At 40.7% G+C, this 17,543-nt stretch overlaps 2 pseudogenes; both read right to left on the bottom strand.

Moving 5' to 3' along the window:
• Positions 1–4,646: 4,646 nt before the first annotated feature.
• Positions 4,647–6,229, bottom strand: LOC117077551 (annotated as a pseudogene).
• A 2,605-nt stretch (positions 6,230–8,834) lies between these two features.
• LOC117077978 lies at positions 8,835–9,678 on the bottom strand (annotated as a pseudogene).
• Positions 9,679–17,543: the final 7,865 nt, after the last annotated feature.

Raw genomic sequence — 17,543 nt, 5'->3', positions numbered from 1 at the left:
ACAAAGCTCTTTGAAACCAACGAGAACAAAGGACAATGTACCAGAATCTCTGAAACACAGCTAAAAGGAGTATTTAGAAGGAAATTTATAGCACTAAATGCCCACATCAGAAAGTGGGAAAGATCTAAAATTGACACCCTAACATCGCAATTAAAAGAACTAGAGAAACAAGAGCAAACAAATTCAAAAGCTATCAGAAGACAAGATCAGAGCAGAAATGAAAGAGAGAGAGACATGAAAAGCCCTTCAAAAAACCAATGAATCCAGGAGCTGGTTGTATGAAAAGGTTAACAAAATAGACCGCTAGCCAGAATAATAAAGAAGAAAAGAGAGAAGAATCAAAGAGGTACAATAAAAAATGACAAAAGGGATATCACCACTGATCACACAGAGATATAAACTACCATCAGAGGATACTATAAACACCTCGATGCAAATAAACTAGAAAATCTAGAAGAAATGAATAAATTCCTGGACATATAATCCCTCCCAAGACTAAACCAGGAAGACGTCAAATCTCTGAATAGACCATTAAGAAGTTCTGAAATTTAGGCAGTAATTATTAGCCTACCAACCAAAAAGAGCCCAGGACCAGACTGATTCACAGCCAAATTCTACCAGAGGTACAAAGAGGAGATGGTACCACTCCCTCTGAAACGATTCCAAACAATAGAAAAGAAGGACTCCTCCTTAACTCATTTTATGAGGCCAGCATCATCCTGATACCAAAACCTGGCAGAGACAACAAAAAAAAGAAAATTTCAGGCCAATATCCCTGATGACATCAATGCAAAAATCCTCAAAATACTGGCAAACCTAATCCAGCAGCACATTAAAAAGCTTATCCACCACAATCAATTCAGCTTCATCCCTGGCAGGCAAGGCTGGTTCATATACACAAACCAATAAACATAATACATCACATAAACAGAACCAATGACAAAAACCACATAATTATCTCAATAGATGCAGAAAAGGCCTTCGATAAATTCAACACCCCTTTATGCTAAAAACTCTCAATAAACTAGGTATTGATGGAACGTATCTCAAAATAATAAGAGCTATTTATGACAAACCCATAGCCAATATCATACTAAATGGGCAAAAGCTGGAAGCATTCTCTTTGAAAACTGGCACAAGACAAGGATGCCCTCTCTCACCACTCATTTCAACATAGTGTTGGAAGTTCTGGTCAGAGCAATCAGGCAACAGAAAGAAATAAAGGGTATTCAAATAGGAAGAGAGGAAGTCACATTGTCTCTGCTTGCAGACAACATGATTGTATATTTAGAAAACCCCATCGTCTCAGCCCAAAAACTCCTTAAGCTGATAAACAACTTCAGCAAAGTCTCAGGATACAAAATCAATGTGCAGAAATCACAAGCATTCCTATACACAAATAATAGACAAGCAGAGAGCCAAATCATGAGTGAACTCCCATTCACAGTGGCTACAAAAAAATAAAATAAAATAAAATACCTAGGAATACAATTTGCAAGGGACATGAAGGACCTCTTAAGGAGAACTACAAACCACTGCTCAGGCAAATAAGAGAGGACAGAAACAAATGGAAAAACTTTCCATGGTCATGGATAGGAATAATCAATATCGTGAAAATGGCCATACTGCCCAAAGTAATTTATGGATTCAATGCTATTCCCATCAAGCTACCACTGACTTTCTTCACATAATTATAAAAAGCTACTTTAAATTTCATTTGGAACCAAAACAGATCCCATATAGCCAAGACAATCCTAAGTAAAAAGAACAAAGCTGGAGGCATCATGCTACCTGACTTCAAACTATACTACAAGGCTACAGTAACCAAAACAGCATAGTACTGGTACCAAAACAGATATACAGACCAATGGAACAGAACAGAGGCCTCAGAAATAACATCACACATCTACAGCCATCTGATCTTTGACAAACCTGACAAAAACAAGAAATGGGGAAAAGATTCCCTATTTAATAAGTCATGATGGGAAAACTGGCTAGCCATATGCAGAAAACTGAAACTGGACCCCTCCTTACACCTTATTCAAAAATTAACTCAAGATAGATTAAAGACTTAAATGTAAAACCTAAAACTATAAAAACCCTAGAAGAAAACCTAGGCAATACCATTCAGGACATAGGCATAGGCAAAGACTTCATGACTAAAACACCAAAAGCAATGGCAACAAAAGCCAAAAATGACAAATGCAACCTAATTAAACTAAAGAGCTTCTACACAGCAAAATAAAATATCATCAGAGTGAACAGGCAACCTACAGAATGGGAGAAATATTTTGTAATCTATCCAGCTGACAAAGGTCTAATATCCAGAATCTATGAGGAACTTAAACAAATTTACAAGAAAAAAAAACCCCATGAAAAAGTGGTTGAAGGATATGAACAGACACTTCTCAAAAGAAGACATTTATGTGACCAACAAACATATGAAAAACAGCTCATCATCACTGTTCATTAAAGAAATGCAATCAAAATTAGAAAATGAGATACCGTCTCACGCCAGTTAGAGTGATGATCATTAAAAAGTCTGGAAGCAACAGATGCTGGCAAGGATGTGGAGAATAGGCAGAATTTTACAATCCTGGTGGGAGTGTAAGTTAGTTCAAACTTGTGGAAGACCGCGTGGCAATTCCTCAAGGATCTAGTACCAGAAATACCATTTGACCCAGCAATCCCATTACTGGGTATATACCTGAAGGATTATAAATCATTTTACTATAACGACATATGCACACATATGTTTATTGCAGCACTGTTCACAAGAGCAAAGACTTGGAACCAACCCAAATGCCCATCAATGATAGACTGGGTAACAATCATGGTTCATATAAACCACAGAATACTATGCAGCCATAAAAAAAGATGAGATCATGTCCTTTGCAGGAACATAAATGAAGCTGGAAACGATCATCCTCAGCAAAGTAACACAGGAACAGAAAACCAAACACCACATGTACTTACTCATAAGTGGGAGTTGAACAATGAGAACACATGGACACAGGGAGGGGAACATCACACACCAGGGCCTGTCAGCAGGTGGGGGGAAAGGGGAGGGAGAGCATTAGGACAAATACCTAATGCAAGCAGGGCTTAAAACCTAGGTGACCGTTTGATAGGTGCAGCAAACCACCATGGCACATGTATACTTATGTAACCTGCACATTCAGCACATGTATCCCAGAACATAAAGTAAAATAAAAAAATATATTCCCTAAAAAATGTCTTGAAATAATTACCAATCCAGTAGGAATGAGTGCCCTTAGAGACCCAGATTGGGATCCCTAACTCTCCCTTCTCCCCAAAGGAATGAGGGCCTGTTCATCAAATGACTGATTTCAGGGCTAGAATTGTTTTCATATTGAATACAAGGAGAACAACTATATGTCAATAAGTTGGAAAATCTAGAAGAAATGGACAAATTCCTGGACACATACAACCTACCAAGATTGAACCAGTAGAAATCCAAACCTCAGCAGACCAATAACAAATGATGAGATTCAAGTCATAATAAAAAGTCTCTCAGGTAAAAAAACAAAACAAAACAAAATGAAAAAACGAACGAAAGAAAGAAGAAAGAAAGAAAGAAAGAAAAAGAAAGAAAAGAAAGAAAAAGAAAGAAAAAGAAAGAAAAGAAAGAAAGAAAGAAGAAAGCAAGCAAGCCTGGGACCCTATGGCTTAATTGCTGAATTCCACCAAACATTTAAAGAACTAATATCAATCCTACTCAACCTCTCCAGAAAAAAAAGGAGGAGGGAATACTTCCAAAATCAATCTATGAGGCCAGTATTACCCTGATACCAAAACCAGGCAAAGACACATCAAAAAATGAATGAAAGAGGGAGGGAGGGATGGAGGGAGGGAGGGAGGAAAGGAAGGAAGGAAGGAAGGAAGGAAGGAAGGAAGGAAGGAAGGAAGGAAGGAAAGAAGGAAGAAAGGAAGGAAAATATAGTCCAGTATCTCCGATGAATATTAATACAAAAATTCTCAACAAAATACTAGCAAACTGAATTCAACAATACATTAGAAAGGTCATTTATCATGACCAAGTAAGATTTATTCCTGAGACGCAAGGTGGTTCAACATACACAAATCAATGTGATACATCAATATCAATAGAATGAAGGATAAAAACTTATGATCATTTCAATGGATGCTGAAAAAGCATTTGATAAAATTCAACATCCCTTCATGATAAAAACTCTCAAAAAACTAGGGATAGAAGGAACATGTCTCAACATCATAAAAGCCATATACAGCAGACCCACAGCTTGTATCATACTGAATGGGGAAAAACTGAATGCCTTTCCTCTAAGATCTGGAATGCAACCAGGATGCCCACTGTTGCCTCTGTTATTCAACATAGTACTGGAAGTCCTAGGTAGATCAATCAGTCAAGACAAAGATGTAAAGGGCTTCCACATTTGAAAGGAGTCAAATTATCCTTGTTTGCAGATGATATGATCTTATAGTTGGAAAAACCTAAAGATTCCACCAAAAACTATTAGAATTTATAAACAAATTCAATAAAATTACAGGATAGAAAATTAACAAACAAAAATCAGTAGCATTTCTTTTTTTCAAGTCAAGCTATTTAATCATCCAAAAGACTCCTTCTGTGGTAAGAGGAGTTCTCACTTCCTAGCACTGTGTGTGCTGATGTAGTTCTGCAGAAGTGATATCACCTCTGACTGCTGGCTCATGTTGGTGACTTTGCCCTGAAAGCAGCCTTTCTTCCCTACTTCTTTGCCTTCTAGGACTTCATCCACCCTGGGCTCCAGGGTTTCCATGGTCTCAGGTGGCCCTGCCAGTAAAAAGAACCTAGCACCTTTCTCATCACCATGATTAAGAACAGGAAGGAATCCTCTGACCCATTCTCATTGGCAACGATATTCATGAACTATGAATTACCCTCCTTCCTGTGTAGTATGACCACATCCCCCCAGTCTGGGTCGGTCCTGAGGCTATGGGCAATGTGCACAGCTGAGTCTCTGAGCAGATTCAGGTTGTTCTGCAGGAGTTTGGTGTAGTTCTGGAGCTTTTTCTTTTTTTAATTAAATAAATTAACTAACTAATTAATTAATTAATTTTTGAGACAGAGTCTCTCTCTGTCGCCCAGGCTGGAGTGCAGTGGTGTGATCCCGGCTTACTGCAGCTCCGCCTCCTGGGTTCACACCATTCTCCTGCCTCAGCCTCCCAAGTAGCTGGGACTACAGGTGCCTGCCACACGCCTGGCTAAGTTTTTGTATTTTTAGTAGAGACAGGGTTTCACCGTGTTAGCCAGGATGGTCTCGATCTCCTGACCTCGTGATCCACCCGCCTCAGCCTCCCAAAGTGCTGGGATTACAGGCGTGAGCCACCGCGCCCGACCACATTCTGGAGCTTTTTCACTGCTTCCGTGTGATCCTCTGTTCCACACTTAAGCAGAGTGATTCAGTGCTTTTTCAGTTTCATGACTTCTCTTCTTCCACTTCAGCATCTGGTTCCCAGCCAGAAATATCAGGTTGATTTTATTCCTTTTCCTCTTCTCAATGCCTAGAATCTTAGTGACTGGAAGGTCACGGAGATTGCTCATGGGGATCCCACAGCACGTGTTGAAATCAACACCCTTGATGGTAACAATTCCAATGGGCCCAGCATGATCATCTGGCAGACCCCAGCCTCTCACCTGCTCCACCTCAGGATCATTCAGGCTCAGTTCTCATACTTTCTTGAGCAGCTGATCTCTGATATTTTTATTGACACTCTTTTCAGTGGCAGTTATTTTCTCTGCATTCACAGAGGGGCTTTCCAGTTCCATCACACTCTGAAATCTCCCTAACTCCCATGATGTTGTTTTTAACTCAGACAGATAATCAGCAACTGCTGTGATGAGATGCTGCCCTTAATGCTGCTGCATGTGGTCAAACCTCCACTCCCAGTCTACCCAGACCAGGACCTGGCTTCCAGGATCCAGGGGTGTCTGTGTGAAATGATCAGCCTGGGCCCCCGAGCGGGTCACTCCCAGCACAGAGATGTCATTGATTGTACCACCATCATCAGGCTGTCTTTCACCCTCAGGGAAAAGCGCAGCATGTCTTGCAGCACTGTATGAAAACTGCCCAGCACTTATTTTTTGCCATTGCTCCCTTCTGTCTGCAGCTCTGTGCAACCACAAGAGATTATGGGTGGTGGTGGACTCCTGGGCATTGCTATTCTGCTGATACCAGAACACCATCACGGCCATCTCTCAGACATCAGTAGTGTTTCTATATGCCAAAAGTGAACAATCTGAAAAAGATATTAAAAAGTAATCTCATTTACAATAGCCAATAGTATTTAATAAAATTAAATACCTAGGAATGAACCAAAGAAGTTAAATATCTCTATAATGAAAACTATAAAACACTGATGAATGAAATTGATGAGATCACCAAAAAATGAAAAAATATTCCATGTTCATGGATTGGAAGAATCAATATTGCTAAAATGTCCATACTACCCAAAGCAATCTACATATTCAGTGAAATCCCTATAAAAATACCAATGACATTCTTCACAGAAATATGATCCTAAAATTTATACAGAACCACAAAGACCCAGAATAGCCAAAGCTATCCTAAGCAAAAAGAACAAAACTGGAGGAATCACATCACCTGACTTTAAATCATACTATAGAGCTGTTGTAACCAAAACAGCATCATACTGGCATAAAAGCAGATACACAGACCAATGGAACAGTATAGACAACCCAGAAACAAATCCACACACCAACAGTGAACTCATTTGTGACAAAGGTGCCAAGAACATGCACTGGGGAAAATACAGTCTTTATAAATACTCCACAAGTACAAGCAACCAAAGCAAAAATGGACAAATGGGATTACATCAAGTTTAAAAGCTTCTGCACAACAAAAGATACAATCAACCAAGTGAATAGACACCCCTAAGAATGGGAGAAAATATTTGCAAACTACCCATCTGACAAGAGATTAATAACCAGGATTTATAAGGAGCTGAAAGAACTCTACTGGAGAAAATCTAGTAATTCCAGTCAAAAATGGGCAAAATATTTGAATAGGCATTTCTCAAGAGAAGACATACATATTGCAAAGAGGCATATGAAAATGTGCTCAACATCATTGATCATTAGAGAAATGCAAATCAAAACTACAATGAGATCATCTCACCCCAGTTTAAATGGCTTATATCCAAAAGTCAGATAATAACAAATGCTGGTTAGGATGTGTACACTGTTTGGTGGGAATGTAAATTAGTACAACCACTATGGAGAACAGTTTTCAGGCTCCTCAGAAGACAAAAAATATTTAACTACCATATGATCCAAAATCCCAGTGCTTGGTATATACCCAAAGAAAGAAAATCAGTATATCAAAGAGATATCTGCATGCCTATGTTTGTTGCAGCAGTGTTTACAAGAGCCAAGATTTGGAAGCAACGTAAGTGTTCATCAACAGATGAATGGGTAAAGAACATGTGGTACATAGACACAATGGAGTACTATTCAGCCATAAAAAGGAATGAGATCCAGTCATTTGCAACAACATGGATGGAACTGTAGATCATTACATTAAGTGAAATAAGCCAGGCACAGAAAAACAAATGTTTCATGTTCTCATTTACTTGTGGGATCTAAAACTCAAAACAATTGAACTCATGGAGATAAAGAGTAGAAGAACGGTTACCAAAGGCTGGGAAGGGTATTGGGGGCATGTGGGGGAGGTGGGGGTGTTTTATGGGTACAAGTAATAATTAGAAAGAATGAATAAGAACTACTATTTGATAGCACAACGGGGTGACTATAGTCAATAATAACTTAATTGTACATTTTAAAACAACTTAAAGGGTGTGTTGAATTGTTTGTAACTTGAAGCATAAATGCTTGAGGGGATGGATATTTCATTCTCCATGATGTGCTTATTTCACATTGCATGCCTGTATCACATCTCATATACCCAATAAATACATACCTCTACTATGTGCCCACAATTTGTTTCCCAAACTATTGCATTTATTATAAACAAGGGTGCAGACCGTAGACTCTCAGAAACACAACAGATACGAAGCTGAGACAGCTTTGGTGAAACAATAACTGAGAGACAGGGAACACCAAGGTATTCATGTCTGCCATCCAGGGCCCCACACCCCACCTTTGGTCCAGATGGCCCCTTGGGCCAGGTGTCCCTGCTGCCAGAACACACTGGACTGGGGTTCAGAAGTTGCATATTCTATGAGGCTGGTGTCAGGGGAAGCAGGGACTCACAGTTGCCAGGTTGTCCCTCTCCTCCTGACCAATTTCCCTCCACAACCCAGGGGTTTCAGTCTTACATCAATTATCACATTTTAAAACAGAAAACAGGCAAAATGTTTGGTTAAAATAAAATGAAAACACTGCAGGAAAGAGACCTGAGTGTGCTGGTGGACAGACCACCCTGTTCACCTGTGGGAAGGGCAGGGCCAGCAAGGGCAAGAGAGCACCCTGTGGGTAACTAGGCTCTGTGTGTGGCCCTCCAGGTGGTCCTAGGGAGGATGCAGGGACAGGGACAGTCCAGGTAGACAGCTATCAGGTAAATAAGGCTCTGTCTGAGGTGTTCTGGCATCAGGAGGTTGCCTGACCCCCAATGGGCATGACACAGGCTCCAGGGAGCAATGGGACATCTGCCCAAAGGATCAAAGCCCAACTTGGTCAGATCCCAAGCTTCACCTGCATCATGTCTCTGGCTCTGCAAAGGGTACCCCCAACTCTGGGGACAAACCTTGCCCTTGGGCAGCAGCTGGCTACATTGCCAAAACCAGGACACATCGATATCATACTCACAGAAAGCTGCACCATCCTGGTGTGACAGGCCACACTTGCTCACCCTAGGGTAAGCTGGAAAAGAACTCCAGATATGCCCTGGAGAGCCCCCCACCTCTCAGGGGCCACCTCGCAGGGTGCTCCCCACCCCATTCTTTGGCTTGAGATTTTAGTAAGCATAATTTCAGGTGAGGAAGAGAAGAAAGTCTGGTCCCAGCCCACTCTGGCAAGGATCGTTCCCCACCTCATCAGCATCAGAGGAAGCCACATATACAGGCAGGACACACACAGCACACACGGGGCATAAGGAACCATGCCTTCACACCACTCACACACACACAATATAACCTAGTGGCAGCCGGAGAGGCCGGGGCACGCTCAGGGAGCCACCTTCAGAGCATCTATGTAGGCCGGGTTGTAAGGAGGCTGGCTTGTGGGGTATGGCACGGTTGCTCCTCCAGCTAGGGTCTCATGGTAGGCCGGTGGGCCATGGACTGGGCCGAGTAAGGTGGTGGGTACTGTGTTGGGTAGGGTGCTGCTGGCATCCCTGGCTGGGGGAGCATGGGGTTGTAGCCCTGGTAGCTCGATCCAGGGTAGCTGGGTGGCACACTTGGAGGCTGAGTGTAAGGGGCGTGCACCACAGTGGTGAACGTGATGGTGGTGACAACCGGATGCGGTTGGTGTCACATCTTGTATAGGCAGCAGCAGGAGCAGGTGAAGCAGATGATGATGGTGATGACAGACAGCACAAAGATGGTCAGGCTGATGGCCACCCGTAGCTCTGAACCCCATGTTAGCCTCTGCCTTCACCCAGGGGCCTCCTGCACCCCTGGACTTCCCCTCTTTCCATCATGGGCCACTCAGTTTCAATTTCCTCCCCTTTCAGAGAAAAGGAAAGCAAATCTCCTCCCACAAAATTAAAAAATAATAATAATACAAGGAAAGTATCAGGCGGGGTGCGGTGGCTTATGCCTGTAATCCCAGCACTTTTGGAGGCCAAGGCAGGCAGATTTCTTGAGGTCAGGAGTTAGAGACCAGCCTGGCCAACATGGAGAAACTCCATCTCTACTAAAAGTACAAAAATTGGCTGGGCATGGTGGCAGGTACCTGTAATCCTAGCTACTTGGGAGGCTGGGGCAGGAGAATCGCTTGAACTCAGGAGGCAGAGGTTGTAGTGAGCCAAGATTGGACCACTGCACTCCAGCCTGGGTGACAGAGTAAGACTCCATCTCAAAAAAAAAAAAAAAGTATCAAAGACCATTGGGTCATGTCAAAGAGACTCAGAAGTCAATTTGATGAAAATCTCACAGGCCAAATATGGGACAATCTGAACATCAATAAAAATCATAACTGCAATGGACTGTAAGCATAAAATATGTCTCAAAGATTTCATATTGATATTTGCAAAAAAGTAATGTTCCTGTTGGTTGAATTGTGTCTCCAAAAAACATTCATATGCTGAAGTTTGGCTCAGTGGTGCATGCCTATAGTCCCAGCTGCTCAAAAGGCTGAAGCAGGAGGATAAAGTTCAGAGGTTCAAGGCCGTAGTGAGTTATAATCATGCCTGTGAATAGCCACTACACACTAGCCTGAGCAACATACTGAAACTCTGTCTCCAAAAAAAGAGTCCAAATGTTGAAGTCCTAACCTTCAAAACCTGAATGTGACAATAATTAAAGTTAGGATTTTTGAAATGGTAATTAAAATAAAATGAGAAGCATGTTAGTAGAAGCCTTGATTCCTTTGAAGTGACTATTGGTAGAAATACGGACATTAAAATGATTTTGGTGAAGGCTCAGAAGGAAAAGAGAAGAGCTGTAAAGAGAGAAAGCTTCTGTCATCTTATGGAATATATATATCATCATGAACATCATATGGTAAAAATACGAATGTTTAAGGTTCTTCTGGTGTGATCTCAAACAGAAATGAAGAACATGTTATTGGAAACGGGAGGAAAGGTTATTCTTGTTATAAATTAGCAAAGAACTTGGACAAATTGTGTTCTAGTGTTTGGTGGAAAGTAGAATTTATAAGTGATGAATGAATATTTAGCTGAGTAGATTTCTAAGCCAAGTGTCAAAGACCTGACCTGGCTTCTTTTTGCTGCTTTATAGTAAAATGTGAAAGAAAGAATAATTTGAGGAATGACTTGTTAAGTAAAAAGGGACCAGACTTGAAGATTTGGGAAATTCTCATCCTATTCATATTGCAAAACTTAGAAAGTGTGTTCTGGAGAGAACATCAAGGATATGGCTGGAAAACAATTTACTAAAGATATTACATGTGCAATTCATAGATCCAATGAACAGCTCAGCAGAATCCAGGAATAGAAAGGCAGTTGTCTAGGAAATATATGTGGACGACTCTCTTGTCTGATTTTGTACCTACTTTGAATTGCACAGGAGGCCCAAAAGGGTTTTGAGAATTTTGTACCAGCAGAAATGCTGCTAACTTGGACTGAAGGGGACAGAGATGGGATAAAATGAAGGAAGGCTGTTGGACTTCTGGAATTCTATAGAATGGGCAAATAGAGCTATCCAGCTGTAAACATGTCTTATCCTTCAAGAAAAGACAAGAATAACCCAAAGGTAGATCAGAGGTCAGCAGGGCTGTCACTTCTCCCTTGGGCTCAAAGGCACAGGCCCAGGGAATGTGACCGTATCCTCCAGATTTCATCTAGCCAGGCATCTGCATGTGAGTGCCAGAGGGTGTGTGTCTGTTTTCTAGGGCTGAGGTGGGTAAGGCTGCTTTCCAGAGCTGAGAAGGCTTGGCTACCATGTGGGTGGGCTCAGAGGACAAAACACTGAGCCAAAGAAATTTGTTCTTGAGCCTTAAAATCTAATGGAATTTTCCCTGTTCAGGTTTGAATTTGCTTGCAATCCATGATGCTTTTTTTTTTCTCATTTTTTCACCTTGAAATAGGAATTTCTATCCTATGCCTGTTCTACTATTGTATTTTAAAGCAGATAACTTGTCTGGTTTTACAGGTTTTCAGATGGAGAAGAATTTTGCCTCAGGATGAATCATACCTCAAGTCACTCATATCTGATTTAAGATGACATTTATATAAGATTTTGGTGCTGAAATGTGGGGTGCTACTTTAAAAATATAGAAGTGCCTTTTGCATTGGGTAATATGTAGATGCTGATAGAGTTTTGAGGAACAGAGGGAAGACAGTGTGAAGGCACAGGGAGAAGATGGCCATCTATAAACCTGAAAATTCTTCCCTGATGGCCCCTCAGGAGGAACTAACTCTGCTGAAAACTTGATTTCAGGTTTCTAGCCTCCATAACTGTGAGAAAATAAATTTCTGTTGTTTAAAGCTACCCAGTCTGTGGTACTTTGTTATGACAGTCCTCACAAATTAATAAATGTCCTTGGAAGATGATAGAGAACAATACATTGTTTTGAAAATGGATTTTCAAAAAGGCAAAGACAGAAGCATTTATTTTGACTTCCTACACAAACTGTATCTCAAGTTAAACAAAGCATCTGTACTTTTAAATTTTTTTTATGGATGGAGTCTCAGTGTGTTTCCCAGGCTGGAGCACAGTGACTGTTCACAGGTGTGATCATAGCACACTGCAGCCTTGAACTCCCGGTCTAAAGAAATTTTTTTGCCTTTGCATCCTGAGTAGCTTGGACTACAGGTGTGTGTCACCATGCCTAGCTTATAAACAAAGAGCCAGGGGAACATGTTAAATGACATCATTGAAACTCAATCAGCAAAATCCAGACTCTGGAAAAGTCTAAACAATAGTTGACTATATTTCTTCAACAAATAATTTGCAAAGAATAAAAAAAATGAGAACAAGGGGGAGCTTAGAGAGTTAAAGAGGTTTAACAGACATATTAACAAACTGCAAAACAAGTATGTATAAGGTGCTTTGGGTACAGCTTGTGTGCATGTCAAATCATGTCTTCTCTTAATCAAGTCACTGCTGTGGTGACCAGTTCTATGCAAGCGTAATCTGACAGGGCCTTGTATTGGCCCAATGCAGTGTATATCTTGCTTCTTGCACAGGGGCTTCTCTGATGCCAAGTCATTGGGCAAATTACAGACCACTGGGCAGTCAGACATGTGCAAATGGGATGTGTGGCAGAATTAAGTCACGTGGGATTATCTTGACTAATAAGGGAATGGGAGATGTTGGCTAAATCCTTCCCTCTTATGTCTTTCAACTAGACAGTTCTGAGATATATTTCATAATGCAATTCAGAAGGTCCCCAAGATCATATACCTGTTATCAGTTGCATGGTAACTAAAATATGGAATTATTCCTTGTACTGGCTTTCCTTCCTTTTTAAAATACTCCTGTATACTTCATTTCTACTCTTGGGATCAGTTCTCAAATAAACTACCCCACAGAGCTTTTGTCTGTTTGGGGTGGTGTTTTAAAATATGGCTTTTATTATTATTTAAATAGATAAGACCAACAAATCAGGAAATCCCTGCCACTGAAAAGACTGTTATACTCACAGATCACAAGAGGCATGCCACACTGTCAGGGGTCACCCAGGAAAGCACCAGGGTCAGTCAAGAGGCAGAGGGTGAGGGGAGAATGTGGGCAAAAGCCTTTATCGTGGTTTCTGAGGGAATAGGCAAGTTAAAGTAAGCAGGTTTAGAATTAGCTAGTTTGAATAATTTTAGCAGGCTCTATGGCTTAGGGCCTTTTCCTAGTTGTATGATACCCGACTCTGGGGTGATTTGGGCAGGCAAATAGTGGCCCTGTGCCTGAGATAAAGGAGGTGATTGAGGATATGGGCTCTGGAGTGGTTGGTTTGCATATGAAAGACATTTTCATAATCCAGTTGTTTACTGTCTCTAGAAATTGGCTAATCCTGGGAGGAGCAATCCCTCCAAGGTCAGCACTGCCCCAAGATGTCAAAGCATCAGAATATAGAAAATTAAGACATGGTTAATACAACTGAATACAATTGGCCCTGTGATACTTTGATATCATATTAAAAACATATTGAGATGATGATAGAGACTATATAGTAGGACATATGTTTTCCCAAACGGCATAGAAAACATTTTATAATGGAATTGAAAGAAAGGAATGCAAGTAGAAGTATTAATATAAGAGTCTTTATAGGCTGGACCATGATTAAGTTTCCCATTATATGGCATTAGCCAAAAAAAGTAGATCTGAAATTTCTGAGATCTCTAACAATATGTTGTTGGAGTTGTAAAGTGTGTTAAAGTTTATGTATATGTATGATATATATATTATTTATATATACATATGTATGTGTATATATATCACATATACACATGTAAATGTGTGTATGACAGATATAGATACACACACACATATATAAGTATATATAAACAGTAATATCTTGGTGTATTTCTTGGGTCAAAATGAAGAGTCAAACAGTTATGTTGCTGCAGGTTATAAACTGATAAGTTAGTAAGTATACGTAGAGATTAGTAGTATTTTGTGTGATCAAGGGGAAAGAGTGATTGCTGTGGTAGTGATTGGAGAAGAAGGGCAGGATGTAAAGCTGGAGGTGGAGTAGGAGAGGGCACAGTAGTGAGTGGTCCCCTCTCTAGGGAGTCAAGGAGTTGACTAATACATGTCAGGTACTTCTGGGGAAAATAATGATCTCCATTAATTTTTAGAGAGGTACAGATAGTAGTAACCTCTCCCAGATTTCTTATATATGTAACCTCCATGTACTTAAAAACACATTATATATGAGACTGCTATAGTTTGGATGTTTGTCCCATCCAAATCGCATGGTGAAATTTGATCCTCAATGTTAGAGGTGAGGCTTAGTGGGTGGTGTGTGGGTTATCTCCCTTGGGTGTGAGTAAGTTCTTGTTCAATTACTTCCCACCAGAGCTCGTTGTTAAAAAGAGCCTGGTACCTCCCTTCTTGAGACAGGCAGACTGGTTGGTTTCTTGTTTTAATATGGTATGGAGAAAAAGGATAAAAACCTCTCACTCAAGATCTAGCTTATGTAACCCTTAACCAGTCAGTAACAAAAGACCCAAGAAGTAATTATCACAAGTTTCTGTTTCAGGGGGCTAGGGACTTCCCTGGAGTACCTGCATGTGCAGATAAACTCCAACCTATAGTTAACTCTTCCTCATTTTTAATTCTAAAAATCATACCCAAGGGTGATTTAAAATGCTAATGCCACATACAATGTATGAAGAAGCATGTTGAGTCATTGCACCAAAACTAGAAAAACCTCTCCTATACATGCCCTGATGTAACCCTTCCCTATAGAAAGATCCTATAAAACTAACTCAGACACTTCCTTTGTGGAGCAGCCTATTTCTATTTGTAAATGAGGGATGTGTTGCCATCAGAACTCAAAAAGGACTAAAAGATGTGGGACTTATAGATTCTAAATGAATGTGTCAAATGAATCTCCTTGGAGGATGATGTTATACCTGTGATCCTGGTAAAAGGTGAAAGTAGTTAGGCTCTCATCTGCAAAGATTGTGTGCAATGGCAAAGCTATTTAGGTACCCCATGGGTAGCCTGAAGAAGAGTATTGTGTCCCTTTGGAGATGAAGGCAAACTGTGGTGAGATGCTGTTGAAATAGGCACTGAACAGAACATATTAGCCAAACACGCAATAGCAAAATATTTACCAGTTGTTTATTGGATAGAATCAGTAATTTTTGTAATATTGGGTATTTGGTATGGGGGCCTTAATGGATGAGACCACAGGTAATAATCCATCCTGAGATGCCATTAGGTGTATTTTTGTATGTACGTATCTATGACAAATAAATGTATTTTTCCAGGTTTAAGAACAAGGAAATTCGGCTGTCAAATCAAGAAGCAGTGGAGATAATCACCTCTTTATTAATTAGGCTTTTTAAATTGTGGTAAAATATACATAATATAACACTTACTATCTTAAAACCATTTTTAAGTTTCCAGTTCAGTAGTTTTAAGAACATTTCCATTGTGGTGCAACCACTCTTTTGCAAAATTGAAACCCTATATGCATTAAACAAGACTCCCATTTCCCCCTCCTTTCAGCCTCTAGAAACCACCCCTCTGCTTTTTGTTTCTATGAATTTACTCTAGGTACCTCATATAGCTGTATACAGTATTTATCTTTTTATTATTGGTATATTTCACTTAGCACAATGTCTTCAAGGTTCATCCATTTGTCAAAATTTTCTCCCTTTTTAAGGCTGAATAATATTCCATTGTATTTATATATAACATCTTGTTTTTATTAATCATTTAATATACACTGGGTTGCCACCATCTTTTGTGTATTGTGAATAATGCTGTTATGAACATGGGTGTGCAAATATCTGCTTAAGTCCCTGCCTTCACTTCTTTGGAATATATACTGAGAAGTGGAATTGCTGGACCATATAGTAATTCTGTTTTAATTTTTTTTTTTTTTTTTTGAGACAGAGTCTCCCTCTGTTGCCCAGGCTGGAGTACAGTGGCATGATCATAGCTCACTGTAACCTCGAACTCCTGGGCTCAAGTGATCTTCTGCCTCAGCCTCCTGAGTAGCTAGGACTACCAGTATGTGGCACCATGCCTGGCTAATTGTTTTTATTTTTATTATTTTTGTAGAGACAGGGTCTCACTATGTTGCCCAGACTTCTCTCTAATTCTTGGCCTCAAGTGATCCTTTCACCTCTGTCCCCCAAAGCACTTGGATTACAGGTGTGAGCTATTCCTTGCCAGGACCATTTGTTGATCTGGGCATCCAATGCTAAGATGACTGCCTGAGGTTTGGCCAAGTGTGTTGTTCCATCACATATGATAGTTAGCAGTGCTGTTCACATAGTCTGCAAACTACCATTACTGTTCACTAAATTAATCCCAAGGGGCTTCCCAGAGCGTCTAGGGGTCAAGGGAAGGAATTACCTCCTCCAGCACCTGGCATCTGGAAAGAGACTAAGAATAGGGGTATACACCTGCTCCCGCAGGTGTAACATGCTAGAAGACCCAAGTTTGGTTCCACCCTGTTTTAACAAGGCCTTCCTTCATAGCCAGGCTGAGCTTGTGGGGTGCTGCTTCCATGACCCAAAGTATAATGGGCAGCTGGGTATGGAAGGTCACAGGCTCCAGGCCTATGAGATCTTCTATTTCCAAATGTGCCCAGTATGTAGGCAGGTATTTGTTTTAATGGTGTATAGCACAAGGCCAAGAGGGGCAATATGCTGCATTAGAAGCCCCGGAGCAACTAATGGCTATCAGGAGTGGTCCACAGACTCCAGAAGGCATGAAAAAGTTGCTGTGAATGAGGTTTTTTGAAAGCACTAATAGGAGTGATGGTCAATTTTAGTTTATAAGTAAAAAAGATACTGGATTTATATGTACTTAGGGAGTGTGTCAGATGAATCTCCTTGAAAGAGGATGTCATTCATGTAGTATCAGACCTTTGTTCCTGGAGAAAGATAGATGCCATCAGGGTCTTATCTCCAAAGATTGCATGTGATAAAAAAGCTATTGTGGGCTGGGCACAGTGGCTCATGCCTGTAATCCCAGCACTTTGGGAGGCCAAAGCGGGTGGATCAACTGAGGTCAAGAGTTCGAGACCAGCCTGGCCAACATGGTGAAACCCCATCTCTACTAAAAATTCAAAAAATTAGCTGGGTGTTTTGGCACACACCTGTAATCCCAGCTATTTGGAGGCTGAGACATGAGAATCGCTTGAACCTGGGAAGAGGAGGTTGCAGTGAGCTGAGATCACACCATTGCACTCCAGCCTGGGTGACAGAGTGAGACTCTGT

The sequence above is a fragment of the Trachypithecus francoisi genome, unplaced genomic scaffold (genome assembly GCF_009764315.1).
Source record: "Trachypithecus francoisi isolate TF-2019V2 unplaced genomic scaffold, Tfra_2.0 Lachesis_group6, whole genome shotgun sequence".
Taxonomy (NCBI): Eukaryota; Metazoa; Chordata; class Mammalia; order Primates; family Cercopithecidae; genus Trachypithecus; species Trachypithecus francoisi.
Note: the sequence above shows the minus strand (reverse complement) of the source record. Positions and strands in the feature narration are given on the sequence as shown.